At 42.7% G+C, this 25,193-nt stretch overlaps 1 protein-coding gene across 8 annotated transcripts in view; it reads left to right on the top strand.

Annotated features, from left to right (window-relative positions):
• Lrmda (leucine rich melanocyte differentiation associated) overlaps positions 1-25,193 on the top strand; it is a 990,353-nt gene that overhangs the window by 497,076 nt on the left and 468,084 nt on the right. The window contains exon 1 of one of the 8 annotated variants that reach the window (XM_040735880.1): positions 4,309-6,228. The exons of the other annotated variants lie outside the window; for them this stretch is intronic. The gene's annotated coding sequence lies outside the window, so the exon portion shown is untranslated. Of the gene's footprint in view, positions 1-4,308; positions 6,229-25,193 lie in introns of those variants that run through there. 8 annotated transcript variants of the gene reach the window in all.

Genomic DNA, 25,193 nt, shown 5'->3' on the forward strand with positions numbered 1-25,193 from the left:
GGCTTACTGCCTTTAAGACAGCATCATGGAGACACTAGAGGTTTTTCCAGTGGTCCTTTGGCTCCCAGCTCCTCTTTGAGTCTATGAAAAGCCTATTAGTTTTGCTTTTTCTCAGTAGAAGGGTATCAATCACTTTAAACAGATGCAGATTCTCTATTACTGTGTTCTTCAATTTCAAAGAGTTTGTATGTGTTTAATCATCAGGCTAGCTCTTTTTGGATTCCCCTTACTCCTACACACAGAGGTGGTTGCAGCCCTGTGATTCTTCTCCCATAAAGTTCATAGAGCCAATATAATGGGTTTCGGCTCAGTAACACTGAGCTGAAGTTTCTGGCTTGCATCAGTTTATGTTCACAAGCTCACGCTTATTATGATAATTTTTCCATGTTTACTTTCTCCTGTTGGTACCTTTCATCAGCTTCTACACCTTCAGAAGCAGCCTGGTGCTTTAATTTTCTCCTTCTGAAGGACGGGTGATTCTTTTTCTAGCATCTTAAACTGTGTGTCAAATAGGGCCTCCATGGACTAGGCTTGGACACCTACCACCATTGATAATGCTCTTTCTTGAGAAAGTTCAAAGATGAATTACCAGACACAACAATGAAAAAAAAAATGCCTTCCAAATGGAGCCTGTAAGCCGGGAAGGTTTGTGACTAGGTCTGAGGTCTTGGATGGGTATGTGGAGTATTACTACACCTTTGAAGGTCTGGCTTCCAGTAGATTTGCTTTGAATATGATGTGGTGGTGAGATTCAAGGTTCATGACAAAAAAAAAAACTGCTTTAACAATGTGGCCAATTTGACCTTTGCCATTTGATGACTTCAGCAAACATATATTCTTTTTTCTCTTGTAGTCTCTGATGTCACCCCCACTCCCACCCCCAGCATCTCCTAACCATTTGTGGGTCTGCCTTTTAACAAACACAATCCCACTGCCCGCCCTCTGGAGCAGCATGGTCTACAGAGAACAGAAACTAGAAGGAAGTTTGCCCTGCCCCACCTAACAACTAGCTTTAGGGCCTCGGGTCTCTCTGGTCACTTAGGTGAGCCTCAGTTTCCCCACGAGGAAGAAAAGATGAAATATTCATGAGTTTTCACCTCTTTCCTTCCTGATGACTCTTCGGTGAGGGGAGCCTGGTGTGTAGCCCCACCCCCTTTCCTCTGCCCGGCGCTTGTCTCTTTATTTTTTTATTCTGTCAGTCTTCTGCAAAGGGTTTCACTTGGGAAGCAAATGATGGTGCTCAAATTTTGAGAACTGCCTTCAGTTTCCCATTCAGTATTCAGATTTTCATTGATTCCCAGTAGTCTTTGTGATACTTTGTCACACGTATATTTCATGTTTGCTCATGGAACACTGTTCTAGTTCCTTAGCTCTTTTCTTCCTCTGTCATGGGGTCCTGAAGACTAAAAGGTTAGGATCAAAGGTTAGGACAGAACTAAGCTGAGGACTTGTGTGTGGGAGTTTGGTTAGGCAGGAACCAGAAATAGGATATCATGGAATACTACATTTTTGTACCGCCCCCTTGTCCCTATCCATCCACACCCCTGGTCTGGGTGAGGGACTGAAGAAACCCTTGACTTGTATCTTTCACATTGTGTAAAGAACTAATGATGCCTTCTGTGCTCAAAAGTTTAGCAATCTCAAATATCATCTTTCTTTGATCCCTTTCAGGCTCTTACAGAAGAATACACTAGACGGGGTAACTTACAAAGGAGCGAAGTCAGTTTTGGTTCACAGCTCTCATAGCCCATCAGGCTCTGCTGAGGACATCTTCACACGTTCCTGCATGGCAGAAACACAGTAGAAACTGGAACAAAGGAGGCTGAGCCCACTTTGTAACAAACTACTCTTACAACTACTACCCCACTCCTGTGAGAAAGGCACACATTACTCCAGACGACCAAATAACCTCTCAAAGGCCTCACTTTTCAACACCCCTACAGTGGCAACCACATCGGAACAGCAGTTTCAGAGGGGATAAACCACATTGTAGCCACAGGGTCCATGGCTATGTTAGGTTGGGTTGTGTAAGTACAATGAGAAGGTAAGGAGGACATTGGTGACTGTTGTAGGTCAAGAGCTGAGGGTGTGAAGTCCCAAGGAACAAAACAATGTGCCCGGATTACAGACAGTAAGAATTAAAACCGGGACTCAGATTTTTCAGCCCTCCTTGTCTTTGTTGTAATGATATGTCCCCCATTGGTTCATGTTTTGAACATTTGTTCCCAGCTGGTGGCACTGGAAGGCTGTGGAACTTTGGGGGAAGTAAGACTTAGCCATCAGAAGGCGGTCACTAGGGTGAACCTTTGAAGATCATATCGGGCACCTCCTTCCTGTCATAGTCTCTCTGCCTCCACCATACATCTCCAAACTCATGAACCAAACCACTCCACTGATCTCCCCCGCCCCACCATGATGCTCTGAGACCATAGCTAATGTAGACAATTCTTCTAAGTTGATTTTGTTACACACTCAGTTGCACTACCTGCCAGTCTCTGTCTCTAGTGGCCTCAGCCGGTACTGCAGTGTAGAGAGAAAAAGTGTGAAGAGAAAAGAATCCTTTTCCTCTGGACACTTTCCCATTTCTTTCTATTATTCTTTCTGCCATGATTTCTTTCTCCTCCCAGCAGGAAATCGGGGTGATTATGGGGCCTTCTCTTAGCCAAGGTGTTAGGAGTTTATGCTATGCTCCCCAGTGGACAGCTAATGGACTCAGCTGGTTTGTTCCAATAAAAGTTTCCCACAGCCCAATGCTGAAGTGGAAGGCTTGAGTGAAGTTCTTACCTCTCTTTCAGCAGGCTCATCAGAGCTTCCTTTTCCTCTCTGGAAATTGTGTTTCATGCCGTGTGTATTTCTAATCCAAGTGTTACATCAATCAGCAATCTGGATCTGGCTTGTTCTCCTGGAGTGTGTTTTACAAGGAGAGATGGGGTTTCTTATTCTGGCTTACTCAAGCCCTCCTGGACTCTTGGAAAAATACTCAAAGTGCAATTTCCTCTCATCTATTAGGATCTGTTTTTGGGGGTTGCTATTTAGAGTTATTGGGTTTTCTGAAGCATTACCTTAATAAAGGCATTCCTTTCTGAGTTGTGCTTGACCTGGGGGTGAGATGGGGAATCTGTTTCTTCTCAGGGCTATTGTAAAGTTAGGGCTCACAGAAAACAGAGCAAATGGGGGCCTTTGAAATGTGATCCCCTTGGCCAAGGACATCTTGTAGTTAAAGGGAGGGCTTACCAGGGCTCCCTTGTTGTTCAAGTCTGATTCCCCTGAGCATTTCAGCCTAGAGATGGGTTTAGTTTTCAGAGAACTTTGCAAATGTTTACTTTCCCATATTTTCAGTGTCAAAGAAAGAGGCACAGTTCTGTAGGGGACCAGCACAAGAGGAGGCATTGGCTGGGAGGGGTAGTGCTGCCAGGACCAGCTCTTAGATGTACTACCTAGCTGTTTACTGAATGTTTGACCAATACTTTGCTTTGGCTTCCCATATTGGGATTCTAATAGCTAAGTTGATCTCTATGGCCAAGATGGCCACAAGTTCACCTAAAAACCAGAATCCAAGGCCATGAGCTATCTCAAAAACAAAAACAAACAAGAAACCAGAGGGGAATTTCAGAGTCTGGCTTTTGGAATTTGATGGTTTGGGGTTCTTTGTTTCATCAGTGTGTATGCTTATGGAAGTTACAGGTCAACATTAGATGTCTTCTATTAGCTTTCGTTATGACTTTATTTGCATTTATCTATGTACCCATGAAATGATATCTCACTGAATCCGTGCTCACTGCTTCACCCAGATCCTCTGGCTAATGTGTTCTTGGGATCCTCTTGTCTCCTCCTCCAAGGTGCCGGGGTTGCAGGCACACACTGCCACATGCGGCTTCTCTCCTGAGGGTCTAGAGATCTGAACTTGGGTCTGCATGCTTGCAAGGGAAGCACCTTACTGATAGAGCGACTGCCGTTTCTACAGTTCCCCTCCATTTTCTGTTGTGTTTTAAGCAGATATTTTTAAATATTCAAGAACATTTCCTGTCCCTAAATGAAAGCATCCCATCTCACTGACATTTTCGTCTGTTGGGTCCAAATGATAGGATCTGCACCTCAGTTCTATCTCACTCTGTGAAGGACTGATATTAAAACGGGGAGAAACCATTTTTTCTTCTCATTGCTTAAATTCATCCATAGCTCCTCTTTCTTTTTCTTTTTTCTTAAAAAACAAAATAAAACAAAACAAAATAGAGACCTGTCCCAGCAACTGTGACACGGCATTGAGCTGCCTGAGGTTTTTTTTTTTTTCTGCTATCTTTCCTTTCTTTAAGAAAAGAGTCGTCGTTTCAGAAGCAGCCCTGACAGCTCTGTCACTTCACTCACACCTCTAAATTTCCCTTTCTGTTGTCAGTCAGCAGACAGCAGACTGGGGATCTGATGGGCCTGAGTGATGTCCAAATACATAAGACATCGGAGAGAGACCCAGAGCAGCCCGTCAGAAGCCGTCATTTTCTGCCTTTATTCTTAGAGGAGCTGTCAGGACTTTCAGAAGTTCCCCCTGTGCCAGGATCTCATCTCCTGAGCCGCCATCTGCAGCCCACGCAAATAGGCACACAAGGGCTGAGGCTTCCTCTGGCATACTTTCCAGAAATTACAGTTTGGGTATGATGTTGAATTCCTCTGGCCTGTGTGCTACTTGGGTTGTCAGCAGACCCACATGGAAGACATGGCGCCTGCACTGGGAATTCGCTGCGTAGACAGACACTCTGACTTGGGGTTGCTTGCAACTACAGAAACCAGACAGCTCTGCCATTCGGGAACAGGTAGACATTATATCTCACATTCTAAAATAGGAAGAAAAACAGATGTTGGGTTTTAAAATGCTTGCTTCTGAGCCTAGAACCTAAGAACTCATCCATGTCATTCCCATTGATGTCACTGCCATTATTGTGTCACATGGTTTCATGTAACAGATTTAATCCCATGAAGGGAGGCTGATAACATGTTCTGTCAGACATGCCTCTGCCTGGGACTCACAGCATATCAGGCTTAGGTCATTCGGAGCACGCATCAGCCTGGAACTAAGCCTTCCAGATGCAGTGTGAAGCTCTGACTTTTGGCGATAGATGCTTGAGTATCAATTCTGTATCGTCTTTGGGGATCTTGCTGAAATTCTGGACATCCTTCTTTTATTTTAAGAGTTATTTCTCTGTGTGTATCTGTATGAGTGTATGTGCATACGTGGGAAGGTGTGTGCTTGTGCATGTACACAGAGGCCAGAAGAGGGTGCCAGGTATCCCCTCCTATCACTTTCCACCTATTCCTGGGAGGCAGGGTCTTACTTTGAATGTGCAACTCCTGTTTCTGCTGGGCTAGACATCAGAGAGCCCGGTGATCCTCCTCTTTTTATATCTTCACGGAGTTGGGTCACAGGTGTTCCAGAGACACTCAGCTTGTTATTTGTGTACTTGGATCCAAACTCCAGCCCTCATAATTGTGGAGCAAGTACTCTAAACCACCAAGCCATCACTCTGGCCCCATGTGCATTGCTCTTTCATTGTCTGTAAAACAGGACTCCCCAGCAACCCCTGACTCACATAGACTTGTCGTGGTTGAGTGCCATATTTATAGCTCTTCCGGGGAGCGTCTCATCTATGAATTCTTTGATCCTCACGACTCAAGGAGACCAGTAAATATTTCTTCTGAAGTCCTGGTTTCAATCCCTAACTCTGCATCACTACACACATAAACTAAACATGGTGGGGGCGTGCCCTTAATTCCAGCATCTGAGAGGCAGAAGCAGGAGAGTCAGAAGTTCTGGGTCATCCTTGGGTACACAGTGGGTTTGAAGCTCATCTGGTTCCTCTCCTTATGTGCCTCTTGGCTTTGGGTTAGCACTAAGAGAGAATAAACACAGAAAGATATTTAATAAAATAGACCCTTTGTATAAAGCATTCTTAGTTAAGTTGTATCTCAGGTCGGATGTCTCTTCAAAGAGACCTCTAACTGTTAACTGACTCTAAACTGAGTCCCCACTTCTAAGTGGCCCCCATTCTCTATTCCACAGTATTGAAGTTTCTTTTCTCGGAAGAGTACCTGTTACTGCCATTAAAAGTGTTGCTTATTCATGTGTTTTTACATGTACTCTCTACCCTTAGTACAATATAAATTCCATGACCAAAGGCCTTCATCTTCCATGTTTACTCCTGTACATAGTCCAGCTGGCAGAAGGGCCCTAACATAATGGTAAGTAATAATAATGCACAGTTAATATTTCTTAAAGAGTTTCTGTTTTCTAGGCATTGCTGAAATTAATTCACATATATTAACCCATTTCATTTTCACAAAGACCATGGATCTTGTTATTTCTGGTTTATAGATGGGGAGTTGGAAGCCTAGAATGTTTATACAGAAGCCCAAGGCCATACAATCAGTAAGTGACAAAATCTGGATTAAAAGCCAGGCCACAGGGCTCAGAGAACATGCTTTGAATGGCCACATTGCCAGTGCCTTGTGAATACTTGTGTGGTAAATGAATTAATGAATAGGAGATGTCCCACAGAGCCTCATTGGGAGGACACAGTCATGGGTTGCTGTGCAAATGGGTTCCACATCGATATTGCAACATGCATCCTTTGAGAGTAGAGGGTGTGGCACTCCCTACCGTGTGTGTTTTAAATGAGTTTCAGTGACTGCCACAACTGCTATTTACACTTTACACTTGATAGAGCCTCTGGCTCCATTGTCCTTTTCTGTTTTTCCTCTTTTCTTCCTGTTTTTCTTAAGAGAAGAGAATTATGGGAAATATTTTGTTTTCCCTGGGAGCCAGGCTATGTATTTACTTCAAGTTTTATTAAATGAGTTATAAATTTTCCCAGCAATTTACTCATAGCTCAAGAGGTTTAATTTGCATGTGTTGCCTTTTGCAATATGCTTTTCGTAACATTGCAGATGCGCCTTCCCTAGCTTCAGTAAACAGCAGGCACTCAGCCAGGTTTCTGACTGAGCACATGCCAGGCCTGGGAAGTGGAACTTAACTCTGTGGTGGCTGTGGGCTAGGGGTAAGCAGCCCTCCATGTCCAGGGCATTCAGGATTTCCAGTGGAGTGCCTGAGGGACAGAGACAAATGTTTTCAGGAGATTCTTTGTAACTACCCTTAAAATACTGTTAACGTGTAATATGGAAGAGTAGACAAGTGTTTGTTCTTAAGCATCTGATTTCCATTAGCTCGTATTTTAGATACAGTGCTCTTAGCAATCACAAAAAGAGTTTCTTGGAACCCTGGGCTATGTCGACAGATACTACAATCTGTGCAGAGTTCTATGATAAGTAAGCCAGTGTGACGTGTATTTGACTCCAAGGGAAGGGCTTTTGTGGGTTTAGAACTAGCCCTTACGGACACTCTCTATTGGGTTTGAGTTTGGGTACAGCCATCAGATGTGGTACTGGAGTTCCTGATGAATGGGCCAGGTATATGTATGGGGAAGAATGAAGAGAATGCAGAACATCAAGCACCTGGAGTGGAGAGCTCCGAGACACCAACTCTTCTTACCCCAGGACTACTTTCCAGGCTACTGAGCTTTCCTTGGGGGATGCATTTTCTGAGTGAGGGTTTCTGTTAGTGTATCTTCTCCTGGAGAAGGGAGGCGCTGGAGTCGGAAACAAATAATAGACAGGTTAGAATGAGGTTTGACTGCATTCAACAACAGCAACGACAACCTGAAGTCAGGGCTACCATCATACTGTAGGGATTTAAGAAAATAAGTATGGTGGTTGGCAATGCAGGCTTGAAGTTTCATAGGGTCACGAGGGATCCTGTTTCTTTCTCGTTGCAGCTTTGGTCTGATGTTGTTTTGCATGTTTTCTCATGATTCAAGATGGTAGTTGGTTCCCTCGTGGCCTCATTCTCATTCTTAGGATCAGAGCGAAGGGAATGAAGAGCAGGTTCAGTCTCCTACGAGGACATGTCCATCCTGTCCTTCATGATTAGAGTCTTTGCATCTTATTGGCCATAACTTACTCACAGACCCACATCTGAATGGAAAATGCAATTTTTCATCTTTGCAGCCATTTGCCAAATGAAATTCTAGCTTTTGTTGTGAAGGAGGAAGTGAGGATCAATTTTAGTACTGTCTCACGGCTTTGTATTTGAAATAGAAGCATGCTTCCATGTATAACGTAATAATCTTTCTCCCCAATAATTGTTTCATTGGTCATGGTTGGAAACACAAGGAAATATTTTTAAAGAACATAATAGTTACCGTTTGCATACACTGTTTGAGAGATTCAAGATTTAAATGGCATCATAATTTTTGCATTCTTATTTTATATTGTCATAATTTAAAACATTTTTCAAATTCAAATGTATTTTGATCATATTTTCCCCTCCCCTAAGTCCCTCCAGATCCTCTTCCCCTTACTACCCACCCAACTTCAAGTTTTTTTTCTCAAAAAAAAAAAACCAATATAACAACGCCCCCAACAGCCAAGAAAGTAAAATAAAACCACATCTAAAAATTAAAAAATAAAAACACCAAATGGTAACTAAATAAACCACACACACACCCTGTAGAGTTCAATTATATGTTAGTCACCTACTCCAGAACATGAGACCTGCTCATGTAGCTGATACACCAAGTGTCACAGTAGGTGCAAGTGTGCAGTTCAGTTGTTGCCCTACTGGCTAGGTTTCCATCCATTAATTATTTTTTGAAAAATGACAAAATAATAATATAATAATATATAATATATACTATAATAATTTAATAGTATAGTTATAATAATATAATAAGATGAAACAAAAACTATCACATCCAAGTTGGGCAAGACAAACCAACAGAAGGAAAGAGCCTAAGAGAAAACACATGAATCAGAGACCCACTGATTCACACATCCAGGAGTCCCATAAAAATACTAAGTTCAAAACTTGGTGCCAGCCTGTGCAGGCCCTGGGCATGCTGCTCCAGTCTCTGTGAGTTTATATGAGCTTTGCTCGGTTAATTTAGAGATGTCCTCCTACCTCTCTGACTCTTACAATCTTTCTACCTCCTCTTCTGTGGGGTTCCCTGAACTCTGAGAGGAGGAATTAAGACATCATACAATTTTACACTTAAGTCTCAATTTAAGCAAATCAATTAAAATGTTTTAATAAACACAGGCTTTTAGAAATGAGAGAGGAATTATGAGCAGTGATACAGGGTGGCTTCTGTGACCAGAATGTGTGTGAATCTCTGTCATCAACTGGTAAAGTAATCTTGCTCGCTCCCCTGTATGTATGTGTGCATGTATGTGTATATGTATATATACATATATTTTTGACATAGAATATGTAGCATAGGCTTGCCTCCAATGCTTTGTGTCTGAGGTTTACCTTGAACTTCTAGTCCTCTTCCCTCTACCCTGAGTGATGAGATTTTTGATGCCCATTTGTACAGTATTGTGGATCAAACCCAGAGCTTTTTATGCATGCTAGGCAAGCACTCCACAAATAGAGCTACACCCCTACCCATCTATGCCATTTTTTCAACAGTAAAATGACTTCAGAGTTGTAAGGGCGAAAGTCTGGTACTTGCTGAGCTCTTAGCTTAGAATCAGTGGGGTCAACGAGATCTGTGAATCTGGTCATAGTCACTGTTGTGATTATGGTTTATATTGTTAACATGCATTGTTAAAAAGTGTAAGAGATGGAATTTGGAGAGAACAGAAATAATGAGGATAGTGTACATACATATGATGGAAATCTGGGAGACACTGGCTTAGAGGAGTGAGATTGGCAGTTGACTAGGACCAGTCTTAGCCTCAACAACAACAACAAACAACAGCAACAACAAAAACTTTCATCCAGGCGGTGGTGGCACATGCCTTTAATCCTAGGACTCGGGAGGCAGAGTCAGACGAGTCTCTGTGAGTTCAAATCAACCTGGTCTACAAGAACTAGTTCCAGGATAGGCTCCATAGCCACAGAGAAACCCTTCCTCAAACCACCTCTCCCAAAAAAACTTTTATTAAGAGGTGAGGGGAAAGCAGTGTTTTTTCATTGCAAGTGGCACAGTAATCTTGAGTAGTTTATTGAGCAGTTACTGTATGCCAGGTACTATGGGACTTGCTGGGATTGTATCACTGTTAATTCTCTAAACACTGTCAGCTGACTTTTCCTGTTATGCTGACGAAGGACCTTTGTCAGGGTGAGGCTATGGTAATTGCCAGCATCCTCCACCACTGTGGGGCTAGCCTCAGAGCATCTGCTAAGGAGCATCCCTCCATCTCCGTATGGCGTTTTTTCTCTCCTCCATCCCTGCCTCCCATTTGGATGTCTAGTCTTTCATTGTCCTCACCTCCTCTGACTTCCATCTCTGCCCTGTTCTTTCCCACAACCCCGTTACCAGTAACTACAAATGTTCCAGGCATTTCATAAGCTTCTTCTTGCTGTCAAATTGACCTGTCCAGCCTTTGTGTGCAAGACACAGCAGGTGACAGCTTCTAGTCTGCTGAACTGAGACATGGAAATGGGCATTAATGAACCCATGGCCTACATCTCTCTAGGTTATTCACCCTAGAATGTGTTGGGCTACTTGAGGTTTTGTTTGTTTAATAATTGGTCTCCCTCCCTCTCTTCCTCCCTCCCTCTGCCTTCTTTCTTCTTTCCTATAGTAGAATTTATAAGGAGCAGTTTAAGGCTTACAACACAATTGAGCAGAAGATGTTGGGTTTTCTGTGATAACCCCCATGCCCACACATGTGTAGCTTTGAACTTGAGGTCTTTCACTGAAAGGAATAATTAGTGATGGAGATTAAAAGCAGGAAATATCTCAACAGTCCATGAACACGTCTTAGGACATCTCCTGGGTCATTGTGTAAGGTTTTTTACATTGCTCCATCTTAGAGTCCTGACAAAAATTGACCACAGATGTTATGGCAGAGCCAACACATACTGCTGAGTGATCACTCAGGGCCTCTGCTGCTTTCCCTACAGCCCCCTGTCTGGCACATAGCATACACTCAGTCAGTATTGTTGAGAGTATGAATCACTTACCACAGGCCTTTCAGTTGGGAAGGGAACAAAAGGCCCCTTAAGGAATGGGAACAATGAATTATAGTGGGTAAGGTTTGGTTGGGCCTCATGGAGTTGATAGATTTTTTTATTATTATTATTCCAGCTATAATGGTCTGTCATGCAGGTCAGCTTGCTGTCATCCAGGGGCCCTGTGCATCTCTGGCTAAGTGTGAGCTGAACATGAGCAGCATACTGCTGGGATTAGGGGACATTCATCTTCCACTATCTTCTCATCTCTGGAGCTGGAGGCTCAATGTGTTACTCCTGTGATGTCATAAAGCAACTGATGTCTTAGTACATGCTGCAAGAATTATTTCCTTTTTTACTCTTCCTACAAATTGTACCTTATGATCCATTGAATTTCACTTTCCTATTTTTCCAACATTTCTCATTTTCTGACCTTATTTTATCCTCTCTCTCAGACCATCCAGAGAAAGAAGAAATGTTGCTTAGCAACCAGTAAGGAACTAGTCAATACTTTCTCTAATATTAACCCTTTGGTGGCAAGCAGCCAGTTGCTGAATCACTTTCTGTTAGTATGTAAGAGTTCATACAAGTAGGAGTTCATAAAAGTTGGCAGCCCAACTTCATGGTCCAATCAAAAGCATCAGGGGTATGCATGGGTTCTTAGTTATGTTAGTGAGTGCCAATGTTCAAATCACATCAACTTATTTCATTCAACTCATTCAGATTTGCTATGATTAATATAGAGTGAACTTTTGTTTTCCTATGCAGTAGTTTTTCACAGTTTAAGTGAGTATTTCATATATGTGCTGGTTTGTGTTTTGGACACTTAAGGATACAAGCAGAAGGTACATTTTCAGGATTGTGATATTTGTCTTCCTAATTTGCCCCTCACCCCAGGGCCTGAAGTGGTGTGTTGCAGCACTGGGGTTATTATTCCTCCACTGGCATGGTTTCTTATACTTTTACTCTTCAGTGTTCTCCTAAGGTCCTTTAACCTTTTATCAAGTTAGTAAGTAAGGCAACAGGAAGATGAGCTTGACCTGTGTCTCTCTCACATATAGTCATTTGGAAGATTTACTTTGTCCCTTATAAAATTATGTTTGTGAAGCTGGTTTTCAGTGTGTCTCCTCTTATCTATGTTTGCCACCAACTATTTTTGTTACAATTGACAAGGCAAATCATCTCTCACCCCTAGCATCCTTGAGACAGTCACTGCTACCATGAGTAGATAGGACAGTGGGCTGATGTCCTCTTTTCTCTAGCATGCTGTTGGCTTGCTGTAGCTATTTACAGAGCATATCAGAAGTGTGTAGGGACTGTGATTCTCCTGAATGTAGACTGAGCAGGTTTTGACTAATTAGTCTTTTAAGGTTGACTCATTGTCTCTCTTTCACTTTGTGCCTTCTGGAGCAACCAGCAAGTCTAAGAGTTGGAGCATGACTACTATTGGGCTTCCCACATGAGTTGGGACCCCAAGACTCCTATAAGTTTAGTCATGGGTGGATTGTTGATTTTCCAATATTCCACAGTCCTCAGACTTGGTGCCTGTCATCAGTTGTTCTAGTTGATGTAGAAAAGTGCCTGTGGTGTGTGAATTCTGTAAAGCAAGCCAAAGACTATGCCAGCTTTAATGTTGTTGGAGCTCACTTGTTTTCCACAAGGTCATCAAGAACATGTTTCTAACTGGAGTTTGGCAGTTATCTCCAAAGGGAAGCATGCATAGAAAGCTCCTAGAATATTTATCATTTGAAGCTTGAATTCTTGACTTCCTTCATTTAGAGTAGAAAAGGAGAAGCAATATATGGATGCATGTCTGAATAAGGGCATGATTCTAGGAACTTCCATTATTGTACATAGACTATGTGGCAGACATTCTAGATGGGTTCCTTGCTTACATCTCTTCCTGTGTTTCCAGATTCCCTGCAAAAAAGGTATTGACCTTCATGTTTTGTAGATACAAAAACTGAGAATGAGATAGGGTGACTTCTTTCTTAGGCAAGCCCATATGATGGAGGAAAGTCACTAACTACAGCTAGCAACTGGCTCTGCATGTTCTGCCCTCCCTGATAACTGTGTTCCTCTTGTGCCAGCTGTTTCTGTTGGAAGACAGGAAAGAGAAGGAGTTGTGGTAGATATGAGTCATGTAGGATTCCAGTCATGACAGACCCCAGGCTAGTTGTCACCCCATTAAAGAATCTAGTCATCCAGCTTGTACAATTGACCAACTGGAGCTGTGGCCACAAGTGAGGAGACATAAGAAACAAATTAGACATCCCAGACTTGCTAATATGGAAAGTCTTCCTCTGTTCCCATGTACTGCCTCATTGACCTAACCCTCAGCTTGAAATGCAAAACCATCATCCCAGTTCAAGTCCAGTCACTATGTGTGGCTGGAGTTCTGCAACTCAGTGGTGACTCTGAGGATGGTGGTGACCTACTGCCAGATGCTGCAGATGGCTTGCCCTAAGGCTGAGCATTTTACAAAGAGTATTTCCCTCTCTTCTGCTGACAACCCTGTGAAGCATGTGATCTGACGGCCACTTTCAGTTGAGAAGACAGAAGCTCAGAGAGGTTAACACCATATTCCAAGGTAGTGACACAGTACTGAATCTAAACCCTTTTCTGGTTTCAAAAAGTTCTTTAATTTTTGATTATTTTTTTATTTATCATCACCATCATTACTTTCATTTGGGCTTTTTGAGACATGGTCTCACTCTGTAGTCCAGGCTGTCATGAAACTCACTGTGTAGCCTAGCCTGGCCGTGAAATCCTGATTCTTGTGCCTCAAGCTCCCAGGAGCCAGTGTTTCAGGAGAGTTACCACCATATTGGCTTTCAAGCTGTTCTTAACCAACATACCCTATTGAGGTGAAAGCATGTTGGCCTCTATCCTCAGGGATTCTACAGTAAATTGTGTTTGTTACATGTGTTGGAACTTTGATCTTTGTGTTGCACGTCAGGCATCTATTTGTACAGTTAAAGTATAAGCCTATGACAGGCAGGAGACATGCCTTCCATTCCTCATGAGTAGTGTATTCATAGATTATTTGGGGGCACTCAGCGTTCAAGCCACCGATTGCCTTTGCCATTTTGGTCAGCTGTTCAACTTTGTCCCAATTGCTATTGATGGAAAGACCTTGGGTCCTAATGAGTTGCAGGAGAGAATGGTGCCATCTAGTCCCCCTCATGAAACGTGTGTCTTTGTCTTCAGCCTACTTTGGACTTTTTAAAATATGCTGAGAAACAGTAGATCGTGCATATAAGAGCTCCTTGGCCTCTGTTGGGTGCCTATTTCATATGTTGTAGTTTTGTGAATCACATGAGATGATGCCCAAGCCCTTGGTGTAGACCATAGTCAGTAAAATGGATCTTTGTGTGCTTTCATTTTTTTATTCATCAGGTAATAGAGTTCTGAGTTTTCTTACACAAGCAGGTATGAAAGTATAGTATCAGGTTAGAAATTCCATAGGGTAGGAATAGTTGGACCTGTAGTGGTAGGATAAACGGTTGTAGATCAGCTCACAGTAAAGGATATTCATGTCCTTGGCTATGGTTCTCTTCTCATTCATTCCAGCATGTTGTTAGGATATGGACATGAAGCTGGGACATTTGTGTGTTTATGACCACCCCTATGATAAACCGTATTGAGAATAGCTCATCACACAGACTCCCCATTCCATCTACAACAGTGTTCTATTGCAGAATATCTGCTTCTCACTTCTTCACACAGCCTACCAGCCAGTGTCAGCAGCAAGAAAGTCAATGAGCTGAGAAGCAACTTTCTTCCTGTTCACACCCTGCCCATCAAAGACACAGACAAAGCAGCTTTCAGCAGCCACTCGCAAAGGCTGTCTAGGCTTGGGGCACGCAGAGGGTGAGGATGGTGGGGTCTTGCTAGGGGACCCGGTGTGGAGGGGAGGAGGAGAAATGATCACGGGAACAGGAAAGTGAGAGACCTTCCCCCCCCTGCTCATCTGGAGGTTAGATCTGTCTGTTCTAGGTGGGGATGTAGGAAGGGCTGCAGTTATACACACGGCGCTTCTCACATGCTTCCCATGGCCCAGTCACCATGCCTCAGCTACTTTGTACTTCACATTTCTGGAAAGAAATCTGTGCCATTTCTCATTCCTCTGGCTATTGGCTTTTCCTGTCTCTCTTGGGTCCTGGGCTGAATAGGAAATGGCTTTACCATTTCGTCTCTAAACCCCTTACATCAGTGATTCTTAGCATACCTAACACCACAACCCTTTAATACAGTTCCTCATGTCATGGTGACCCCAACCATAAAGTTGTTTTTGTTGCCACTTTGTAACGGTAATTATGATATTGTTATGAATCATCATGTAAATATCTAATATGCAGGATGCCAGATATACAACCCTTGTGAAAGGGCTGTTCGACTCCCAAAGGGGTTGTAACCCATGGGTTCGTAACAGGTACTTCATATTCTTCCTTGATCAAAGGCTGAATTTTATACATAAATTAATTGTTTCTGAAAATTTCTAGCTCCATATCAGTGATCATTTAAGAGTTAGAAAATTTAAAAGATGGTTAAATGCAGAGGGAGATGAGACTGCTGTTTTTAAAAGATATTAAATGGTGGTTCATATGTGCCAGGCATGCAAGTAGAGCTGGGTTTGTGGGGATCAACTCTCTTGTTTCATTGTATTGACCTAATAGATTAAAATTAGACCCCTCGCTCAACAGTAAGCTCTTTTACTCTCTGAGCCTTCTCGCCAGCCCCGGTAGCTCACATTTCAAGTTGTGTATCTTAAAGCAGAGTATATATATATCCATGTATGCATATGTGACTGTATGTGTGTATTTATGTCTCTCTCATATCTCTATCTGCTGTCACACCCCATGTGTCATTCATCTTTCCCACATTATAATGAAATACCTGACACAATGACTTGCAGAGAGAAAAAGTTGGTTTAAGTTCATGGATTTAGAGTTCACATTCCAAAACTGCAGACACATTGTCTCCAGGTCTAAGGTGGGATTGCCAGATGGTAATAGAGCTGTAAGTGTGTGTGAGCAATCTGCTTGTCCATGGCTAAGAAGTCAAAGGGAAAGGGGGGCCAAGGTCATGCAGTCCATTTTAAGCATATGCTCCTAATGACCTAAGGACCCCCTACAAGTTCCTTCCTTCTGAAGGCACACAATGGACTTTCACTAGGGACCAGACTTTAGTGTATGGACTTTTATGGGCATTTTATGTACAAATTGTAGTGTGCCAAATGGAAATTTATTACATATATATAGATATAGATATAGATATCTGGTGTGAGGCAGGGGACATACATATGCCATGTGGAAGCTGGAGGAAAATTTGTAGGAATCAATTTTCTCCCTCTACCATGTGGGTCTCAGCAATGGAATTCAGGTCATCAGGCTTGACTGACTGCAAGCACTTTTATTCACTGTGATATCTTAACTGACCATGTTACTCCATTTTGATCAACAAGAGATTGCATATGAACTAGTGAGTGGTCTGAAGATTATAATGATTACCTTTGCAGTCTCTGTCCTAATTTGCATGAATATATTCTGTTTACACAGTGACAAAATTATCTAGTGATGTATTTTGAGAATATGCCCCTATGATTAGGCAGCACATGACTATATATCGTGTATAGATATATACATTCACAAATATGCATGCATATAGATCCCTGAGTCATATTTATTTTCCATAGGTTAGATTTTGTTTATATCTAGAAGCTATGCATTTAAAAATATTACATATGTGAATATTTATATACTGTACATGCAGTATGTATGCATGCACTTTTAAGTTTTTCTGAATTTCCTCTGTCTTCACTGTACTCCTCTTGTTGAGTACAGGCCAGGTGGTTCTAAGGCAAGGGGAGCCAGTAGAGGGCAGGGAATATGCTGGAATCATTCTACTACATCAGTGTCTACACATATTCAATGGTGGCCCTCTCTTTCACAGTGCTACAGTGCTACAACTTGTCCGATAGAGCTAGGTCCTTGCTGAGCTCACCCTTGTGTGGCAAGAGAGCAGTAAGGGCTAGCTGTATGACTCGAGTAAGCTATCCTGTCCTGTCAAGGAGGGGTTGCCTGGGAAATCTGTACCTTGCACGCAGGAGTCCCAAGGCAGCAGCTGGAGAAAGAGACAAGAGCTGATACCTCACAGCACTTTTATGAGACCTGTTCTACAGAGCAGCAAGGAACAGTCAAGGCCTTAGATGTGCCAGCATCTCAACACTGTGTTCTCCCTGCTGGCATTGGAAAGGCCTGTCAGGCCTACTGACAGAGGCAGCCAACCATGTCCGGTCACAGTCTGAGATTACCATGCCACATACGTGGGACCGGGACCAGAAAGGACACTTCCTTCATGCAGACTGGGCAGGAGTGGACTATATTTGCCTCTTTTGTCCCTGGCCCCTTTGGGATAATCAAGAGAGTATATGCTAACTTAAATAGGTGATTGCATTTCTACATCTAGGAAAAGGGCTCAGGTGGCATGCCCATCAAATTGCCTCTGTCTGGGCAGTGCTCGGCGTAAAGGCCTTGCTTCCTGGCAATGCATTTGAAACTCCAACAGGAGCAACCAGGATTTGCCTTTTTGAGAAAAGTGAGCTCAAGGTCATGAATGATAGAGTCAACTTGTCCTTATTCTCTGCTCTAAAACTTAAGGGACCTCAGTTCACACAATTGTATTCAAGACCCATTTATTATCATAGAGTTATTTATTATAATAATAAACATAATTCTTTTCTAATGTATGTTAATCTTTATCAATCTAAGTCTGAACAGGTTCTGTGTAGACAGCTGTCTGTGGCTGAACTACTTGTCTCTCTAGAAAGGGACCATGGTCATAGTTTGGGGTACAATATTGTTTTACTGGAGAGGTCAAATGTAAGGTTCTAGAAGAGTCTTTATTGCATTTATTTACTTTTCCTGACTCTGAGGGAGAGTAGAAAATGGGAAAATAAGAGAGTTGCAAAGGTAATTTCAGAAAGTGAAGGAGGGAAAGTAGACAGGAGAGAATATATATGCTGCCAAGCATGGTGGCAGACATGTGCTATGTTTTACTAATCTAAATCTCTCTCCTCTTTTGAAAAAAGCATTTTAATACAATATATTCTGTTCATGCTTTCCCACATCCAACTCCATGCCCCCTTTCTCTCTCGTCAGCAAACAAATAGTTAAAAAAACAACAACAAAAACAAGAAAAATAAAAGACAAAAACACAATAAACATGACCCCCAAAAGCCACAAAACTGGAAACCATAATATGCAAGCCAAAGATCAGTAAGAAAACAATTGTCCAAACAAGGCAATATTAGACAAAAGTCTACATGAATATTATTGAGTTTCTTTAGTGTTGGCCATCTACTGTTCAGCACACAGGGCCTACCCTTGAGTGTGGTTAGTACAACCAGAGAGACGCCATTGGAGAAAATTAATTTTTCCTTTGCAAGTGAGTGTCAGTTGCAAATAACCTTTTGGTTAGGTATGGGAGTCCATATGCACTTTCTCCTCTCAGTGCCTCATTTCTGTACATATTTTAGGAAGCCTCTATAGTAGTAGACTTCCATATGACCCCTCTATAGTAGTAGACTTCCATATGACCTCTCTATAGTAGTAGACTCCCATATGACCCCTCTATAGTAGTAGACTCCCATATGACCCCTCAAGTTGCCCTTAGTGTCAGTTGTTCCTCCCATATTTTCTCTATTACTCCCCTCTCCCACCCCTCTCCCCACTGACCCCTCCCCCTCTGGTCTTTCACCATTTTCTCTATAACTGTATATTCTGCTCCTCCTTCTTTGTGAGACCCGACTACCACCACTAGTCCCTTATTATACACCTCCCCTCTGTGGCTATATGACATCATTCAAACCTCAGTTTAAATTAGCATAAGCACAGTAATGCGCAAGAGTGCACATGCATGGGATGTCAGACAGAAGTAAGACTGCAGGGATCTTACTTGGATCAAGCCATGGATGCAGATGTGCAGTCACACGGTCACAGGCTTTCTTTAGACACTTCCCCCTACCAGTCTAAACCTCTCTATTTTCATCCTACCAGTAACTTGCGGGCAGGCAAGCTCCTCCTCTTGGAGACAAGATGATGCCAAGTCCATAAGGCTTAAGTTTTCTCTTTTCATAAAAAAGATTTCAAATTATTACAAGTTTTAGGAAATCCCCAGTTGGGCCTTATGGGCTCTGACTGGCTGACATACCCAACAGACCTCAGCACTAGGTAAGTTCTGATGCCCAGATGAGCCTGTCAGTTATACAACTGTCAGTTATACACCTTCCTGGAGTCTCGCATGGAGTGGGCTCCACGGTATCTGGGAGTCAGGGTGTTAGGTGGTAGTGGGTCCACCTCCCATTGATTCAGCAGAAATATGGTTGTGTGCTTGGATGGCAAAGAACAAATGTTTTGTTTTTGAGTGACTTGTACAGCAGATTAAAAGGTCACCGAGATATGATTTCTTTCCTCTGCCTGAGGGAGAGGTGATCTAACCACTGCGATCTCTCAAAACACTTGTCTTCCTTGATGGAAAGGGGGCATTTTCTTCTTCTAAGGCTCTGCTTTTCAAAATTGTACCCCCTGTAATTCCAGAACCTACTATTTATTTCATAAGAAGCGAAAATAGCACCTCTTGATGAATCTGACAGAAGCTGTGTCTCCTTCCCTTGGGGACAGGAGAATTGAAATTTGCCACCCTTGTTGTCTAGTGAAAGACCTTGAGAGTTTGGCTGTAAGAAAATGCTTAGGTATTGTTACACCTAGAATCTGCTGTGGCCACTAGGTACTTTGCCCATGACATTAGTTAAGTGTGTGCTGGGGTTCACAAATTGCTGCCTGCAGAGTCAGCCGGATTGTCATTGATTTGCACATGCAGAGCTGGCTGGCAGGCTGTCATCATTCATTGTGGTTTCAGACTCTCAGGCATTGGAAATCTGAGTAGGATTTCCCCTAACCTCTATACCATAACACTCTTACATTAGCATCTCATTGTAACAATGTCCAGTTTATAATGCAGGTACTGCCTGCTTCTTACTGCTTTGCCTCTTCGGGCTTCCTTAGTAGTGAATGGTCACAGTTGCAATGGTCTTGGGAGTCTGAGGAGACTTATTGATATTCCCTTTACCAATATTGCCTTCAGCTGGAAGTCTTTCAGAGAGCCTGGGATGTCCACATCCATGGTACACCTTTAATCCCATGAGGGTTAGCTACACGTTTTAATTCTCATTCTGTCCTTTCTACCACAATGACGAGAAAGCATCAGTTTGGAGCGGAAATGACTTTAACATTGCTATTACATATGTGATTTCTTTTCAGCCAAGAGGTCTGCCTTCAATGTGATATTATATCTATAAAGTGAAACTTAAATTATCTTCTCGTCATTGTATGTATATTTCTGGGTGCATACCTCTATGTCAGCTGGCTGTCTTTCATTTGTGTCAGTTACTTGGGATTCCCTGTGAATATCTATATAAGGAGAAATGCATCAGCTTAGGGCAGGTTTCTTAATCTTGGTGCTGCTCTTATCTTGAACTAGAAACTTCTTTATTGTGTGGGACTTACATGGGCATCTTAGGCTAGTAATATTCCTTGGCCTCTGCCCACTGGAGGTCACACCCAAAATTATGACAACAAAATCTATTTTCAGCCATTGTTCTAAGCAGTGTGAAGCAAGAGTAGCTGCGACCTACATAGGACTTGCGGGAGGCTTAAGCCCACCCCCCATCCCCCCCCCCCCCCCGTTCTCTGTGCTCTGAAGTTCTGCTGGTGGTGATGTGTGAAATCTGTGCTTTTAGTGGATGGCTGGTAAGAGAATGAAATTTCACTGCGATGCGTGTGGGCTTGGTCACTTCTTGTAGAAGTAATAGAAATCACACTCAGCCACAGGACAAATTCCAAGTCACTAGAAAAAAACAATGCAACTTTGAGTCATAACTCCCTACTGAGGGATTAGCTTGTGCTTCTGAGGAGCTGGTGACTGTGAATGAACAAGGTTTGAACATTAGTTCAACATTACCGTCAGTGAGAATTGCTGGATGCTTTCATTAATTGGAATCAGGTTATATGGGTTTCACTCAAAAGCAGTTCCAATCACTAACGGAATGACCCTCTTGTCATTTTCTGCTCTGAGGCACGGAGTGAGATGGCTTTTTAGGATGTCGTGTTTGCCACATGCACTGACACCAAACGCCAATAAATATGGATCCAAGCTCACCAACCAAGCTCACCCACTTTTTAAAAGAAAGCCTTATTTCCATTTTCAATGAAGAGCCAGGCCTCTGGGCTTGCAGAAGCCAGGGCACCATGCTATCTCAGGAAGCCATGGGATTTGGGAGACACTGGTTTTCTTTTTCTTTTCATTGTCCTTTCTCCTCTCTTAATTTCCAAAATCATGTGCCTTGAGAGTCTAAGCCAGATACATAGAGGCTGATCTGCGTGTCCAGGCTGCTCACTGATCTCCACTGGACTAGGAAATTATGAGTCTCATTCTTGCCTTTCTGCTCTCTACCGGAACATAGACAGATCCCTCTCTAGACACCCCCCAACTTTACTTTCATTGCCTTTCACTCTCTTCCTGTCAGGATCCACAGAGCAGAATCTCCAGTAACAGACATAATGCTAGCATTGTGACCAAATAACAGGCGTGTTATTATTCCCAGCAGAATGGATGCAGAACATTGTACTGAAATGGTTCTAGTTAGATCCTGTTACTCCTCTTCTCAAGGTTTTCCCTGTGCTTATTTCCCCCATAGTCCCAGGAGGTGGAGGGGTACCCTTCTGCCATTGTTAGATTCCTGCCCTAGCTCCTACCCTACCAGTAGCCTCCAGCCTGTTCTTAGACCTACTCAGATATCTTTACTCTGTTCTCAATTTTCCTTCTCTTTCCACCACAGTATGTGGAGAGGTCACTGTTTTTGCCTCTTCTAGTCTTTACTTAAAAGTTTTGTTCCCCACGAGGTCTCCCCTGCTCTCCCTGTTAAAAGTAGCATCATCCTACCCATTCTGGCCCCTCATCTGCTTTTGATTTCTTTCCAAACTTACCACCAGCCTCCGTTATACTTAGCCATTTGTATTTCAAACGTATTTCCCCCAGAATCCTATTGCACTAGGGCTGATAGCTTGTCTAATCTGGTCACTGAGGTGCCCCTCATACCTTGGGCATCCAGCAAACACATGTGAACAAATGCCTGGACCCTAGTGTGTGGGGACCAGAAAGGAGCCTCGTCTTCCCCAGTGCTTCTGTCTTTCATCCTAGTTCTCTGAGGCAGGTTCTGCAAGCATTGTAAACCCAACTTTATAGATGTAGAGAGAGAGGTACAGAGATAACCAGGTCTCCATCCACACCCGAACAGCTAAAGACAATAGATACAGAGATACCCAGGCCTCCGTCCACACCCGAACAGCTAAAGACAATGAGACTCGGACTCCTTTTCTTTTAAAAAATGGTTGAGCAGTGATCGATATTTTATTGGCATTTGGTGTCATCGCAAGTGGTAAATGCAACACCCTGAAAGTGCCATTTACTTTTGCTATCTGGCGTCCTGACTCTGGTTTCTAGAGTGCTAGGATGGTTGCAGATGAAATCAGCAAACTAGGGTTATCTATTTGGGTGCTGAGAATCATGGGGAACCCGCTCTGCTCCTGGACCATGTAACCTCCCAACCTGCAGGTATCTCACGGAGTCCCTGGTTTCTCCTGGCTTTTGGTGTAATTAGCCTGGAGGCCTTCGGCCTGCTGCAGCCGATTCTAAGACACTCTCCATTACTGCCATTCATTAAGAGAGGACAGACAAGATGAAGTATTTTAGGTGAATCATCTGGCCTAATTTAGCATGGCTGTGTAGGTCCTGAGCCTTTGATTTATCAGGCAGAGGTGTATCTGTTATCAGAGTGAGGCACACAAGGACTTATTTATTATCTAGAATCTGTTTTTAATTTCAGAGATTGTTTACCTTAACTGCGATGTGCCAGACTCCAGGACGGATTTCTGCTTAGCATTTAATTTTAGATACTTGCTTTGGCGGACAGTAAAAAATGGGTCTCCAGAATTTGTAGTTTCATTATGAATCTTAGCTCCCGGCAGCCCCCACCAGCAGTTTGTCTTTGAAATCTCCTTGGCACTTGTTAACCCTGCTCTGCTGTGAAAGAGATATAGTTTATTTATTGGATTTTTCCCATTTATGAAAAAGTGCAGGAATTATTAATGGTTTAGTATCTATTAATGCATTACTTGGGTGGAATTCAAATTCTAATATTTATGGTAAACCCCTTTATAATGAAACAGTAGAAATCAGCTTTCCTGCTCCTCGAGTTTGGAAGGTTCTGGATGCTATTGGAATGGTGGCTCCCTTTGAAATATGATTCCTGCTGGTTTTATATTTACACCCATAAATAAGAAATAAGTACTTTGTGTTGGAGGAGAAATAATTAAGAATATTTGTGTAGATAATAAAGAAGAAATGGTCCAGTTTGGTGGACTGCATGCTTGGGAAATTCCAGAGGCTGCTGGGACCCTGATGAGAGATGTGGTAGAGATTAGTCCTCGGGAATTGTGGGTAAGTAGATCTTCTGAGGACAGTAGGAAGGGAAGTCTGGTGTGTGTGTGTGTGTGTGTGTGTGTGTGTGAGTGTGTGTGAGTGTGTGCGTGTGTGTGTGTGTGTGTGTGTGTGTGTGTGTGTGTGTGTTGGGGGACTATGACTGCTCAGGTTTGAGGTCTGGGAACCTGGTGAGATCCCAGCTATTCGTTAAGGCTGGACAGAACCTTGGGTACCTCACCTGTTAAATGGAGCCCATATTTCACATGAGGACAAATAAATTTTGTATGATCAGAAGTGATCGTATATCTGTGCATATGAGGTCTGAACAGAGAACCTGGCTAAGATAGGAGTGTCACAGTAAGTTTCGAGTGGTGTCTGTGCGTGTGTGTGTGTGTGTGTGTGTGTATGTGTGTGTGTGTGTGTGTGCCCACAAGCAGACACATATACACGCATATTTAGATATATGTATTTAGGGTATATAATTGCTACTTGTTGACCTGAAGATGGAGAATGCCAGAAAGGTACCTGAAACAAAATTAATCTTACAAAAGTAGGGTCAGAGCTGGGTGTTGGTGGTGCACGCCTTTAATCCCAGCACTCGAGAGGCAGAGGCAGGCGGATCTCTGTGAGTTCAAGACCAGTCTGGTCTACCCAGCGAGTTTCAGGATAGGGTCCAAAACAATACAGAGAAACCCAGTAGGGGCTGGAGAGATGGCTCAGTGGTTGATAGCATTTACTAGTCATGCAGAGGCCCTCCATTGGGTTCCCAGCACCCCCATGGTAGATCACAACTGCCTGTAATCTGATGTCCTCTTATAACCTTCACAGATTCCTGGATATATATGTATATAATTTTATTTATATTTAAATATATATTTAAAATAGGATAATGAATGAGTTTGCCTTACTCCTAGGTTTTTCCAACTGTGGAAGTCCATTTATGGGTTCATTTTTCTGAATCTTTTCTAGTCAACCTAAACAGTTTCCTGACCTCTTCAGTGCTATAAGCTGAAGGTTTGGTTGCTTTTATATATCTCCCCAATATAGTCATCAGTGGGTTATAAAATCGTAACATGTAGTAACAGGTGTTTCTAGGATTGTCTCGTTTGGTGTGCTGAGTAAGTTTTATTGCATATACCTATATGGTACTGGCTTATAGAAGTGTGGCATTAAAAAGTAATTGAATCACAACCATGTCAGCAGTCAGGAACTCCATGATTGACGAGTGATGGTGACCCAGGTTGGTGAGTGGGAAATTACAATGCTATGGGTCACTGAGAATTCTCTTGGTTCTCTATTGTTTGTGTAAGGAAATCAAAGTTGAGAAGTGTAGTCAACTGGACAAGCTCACATATTTAGTGCTGAGCAGGGATTTCCGTCCTGAATGCCACTCATGTTATACCATACAACTTATGCTACCCCTATACATTCATTGTCCCTGAAGAATCCCCAGGTGTTCACCAAAGTGACAAAGTGGACAAAGTATGGGCATCTCCTTGGTGTGTCTGGGGATCTGCTTGGAAATCCTAGGTGAGGAAACTGTCATATTGCCATGGTGTCAATGACGGTGATAATCCACTGATTGACCATGTTTATGTCCCAGACCCTGGGCATACATCTAGTATCTATCATCTCATTCAAGTGTCTT

This window comes from Mesocricetus auratus, unplaced genomic scaffold, assembly GCF_017639785.1.
Source record: "Mesocricetus auratus isolate SY011 unplaced genomic scaffold, BCM_Maur_2.0 Super-Scaffold_100053, whole genome shotgun sequence".
NCBI lineage: Eukaryota > Metazoa > Chordata > Mammalia > Rodentia > Cricetidae > Mesocricetus > Mesocricetus auratus.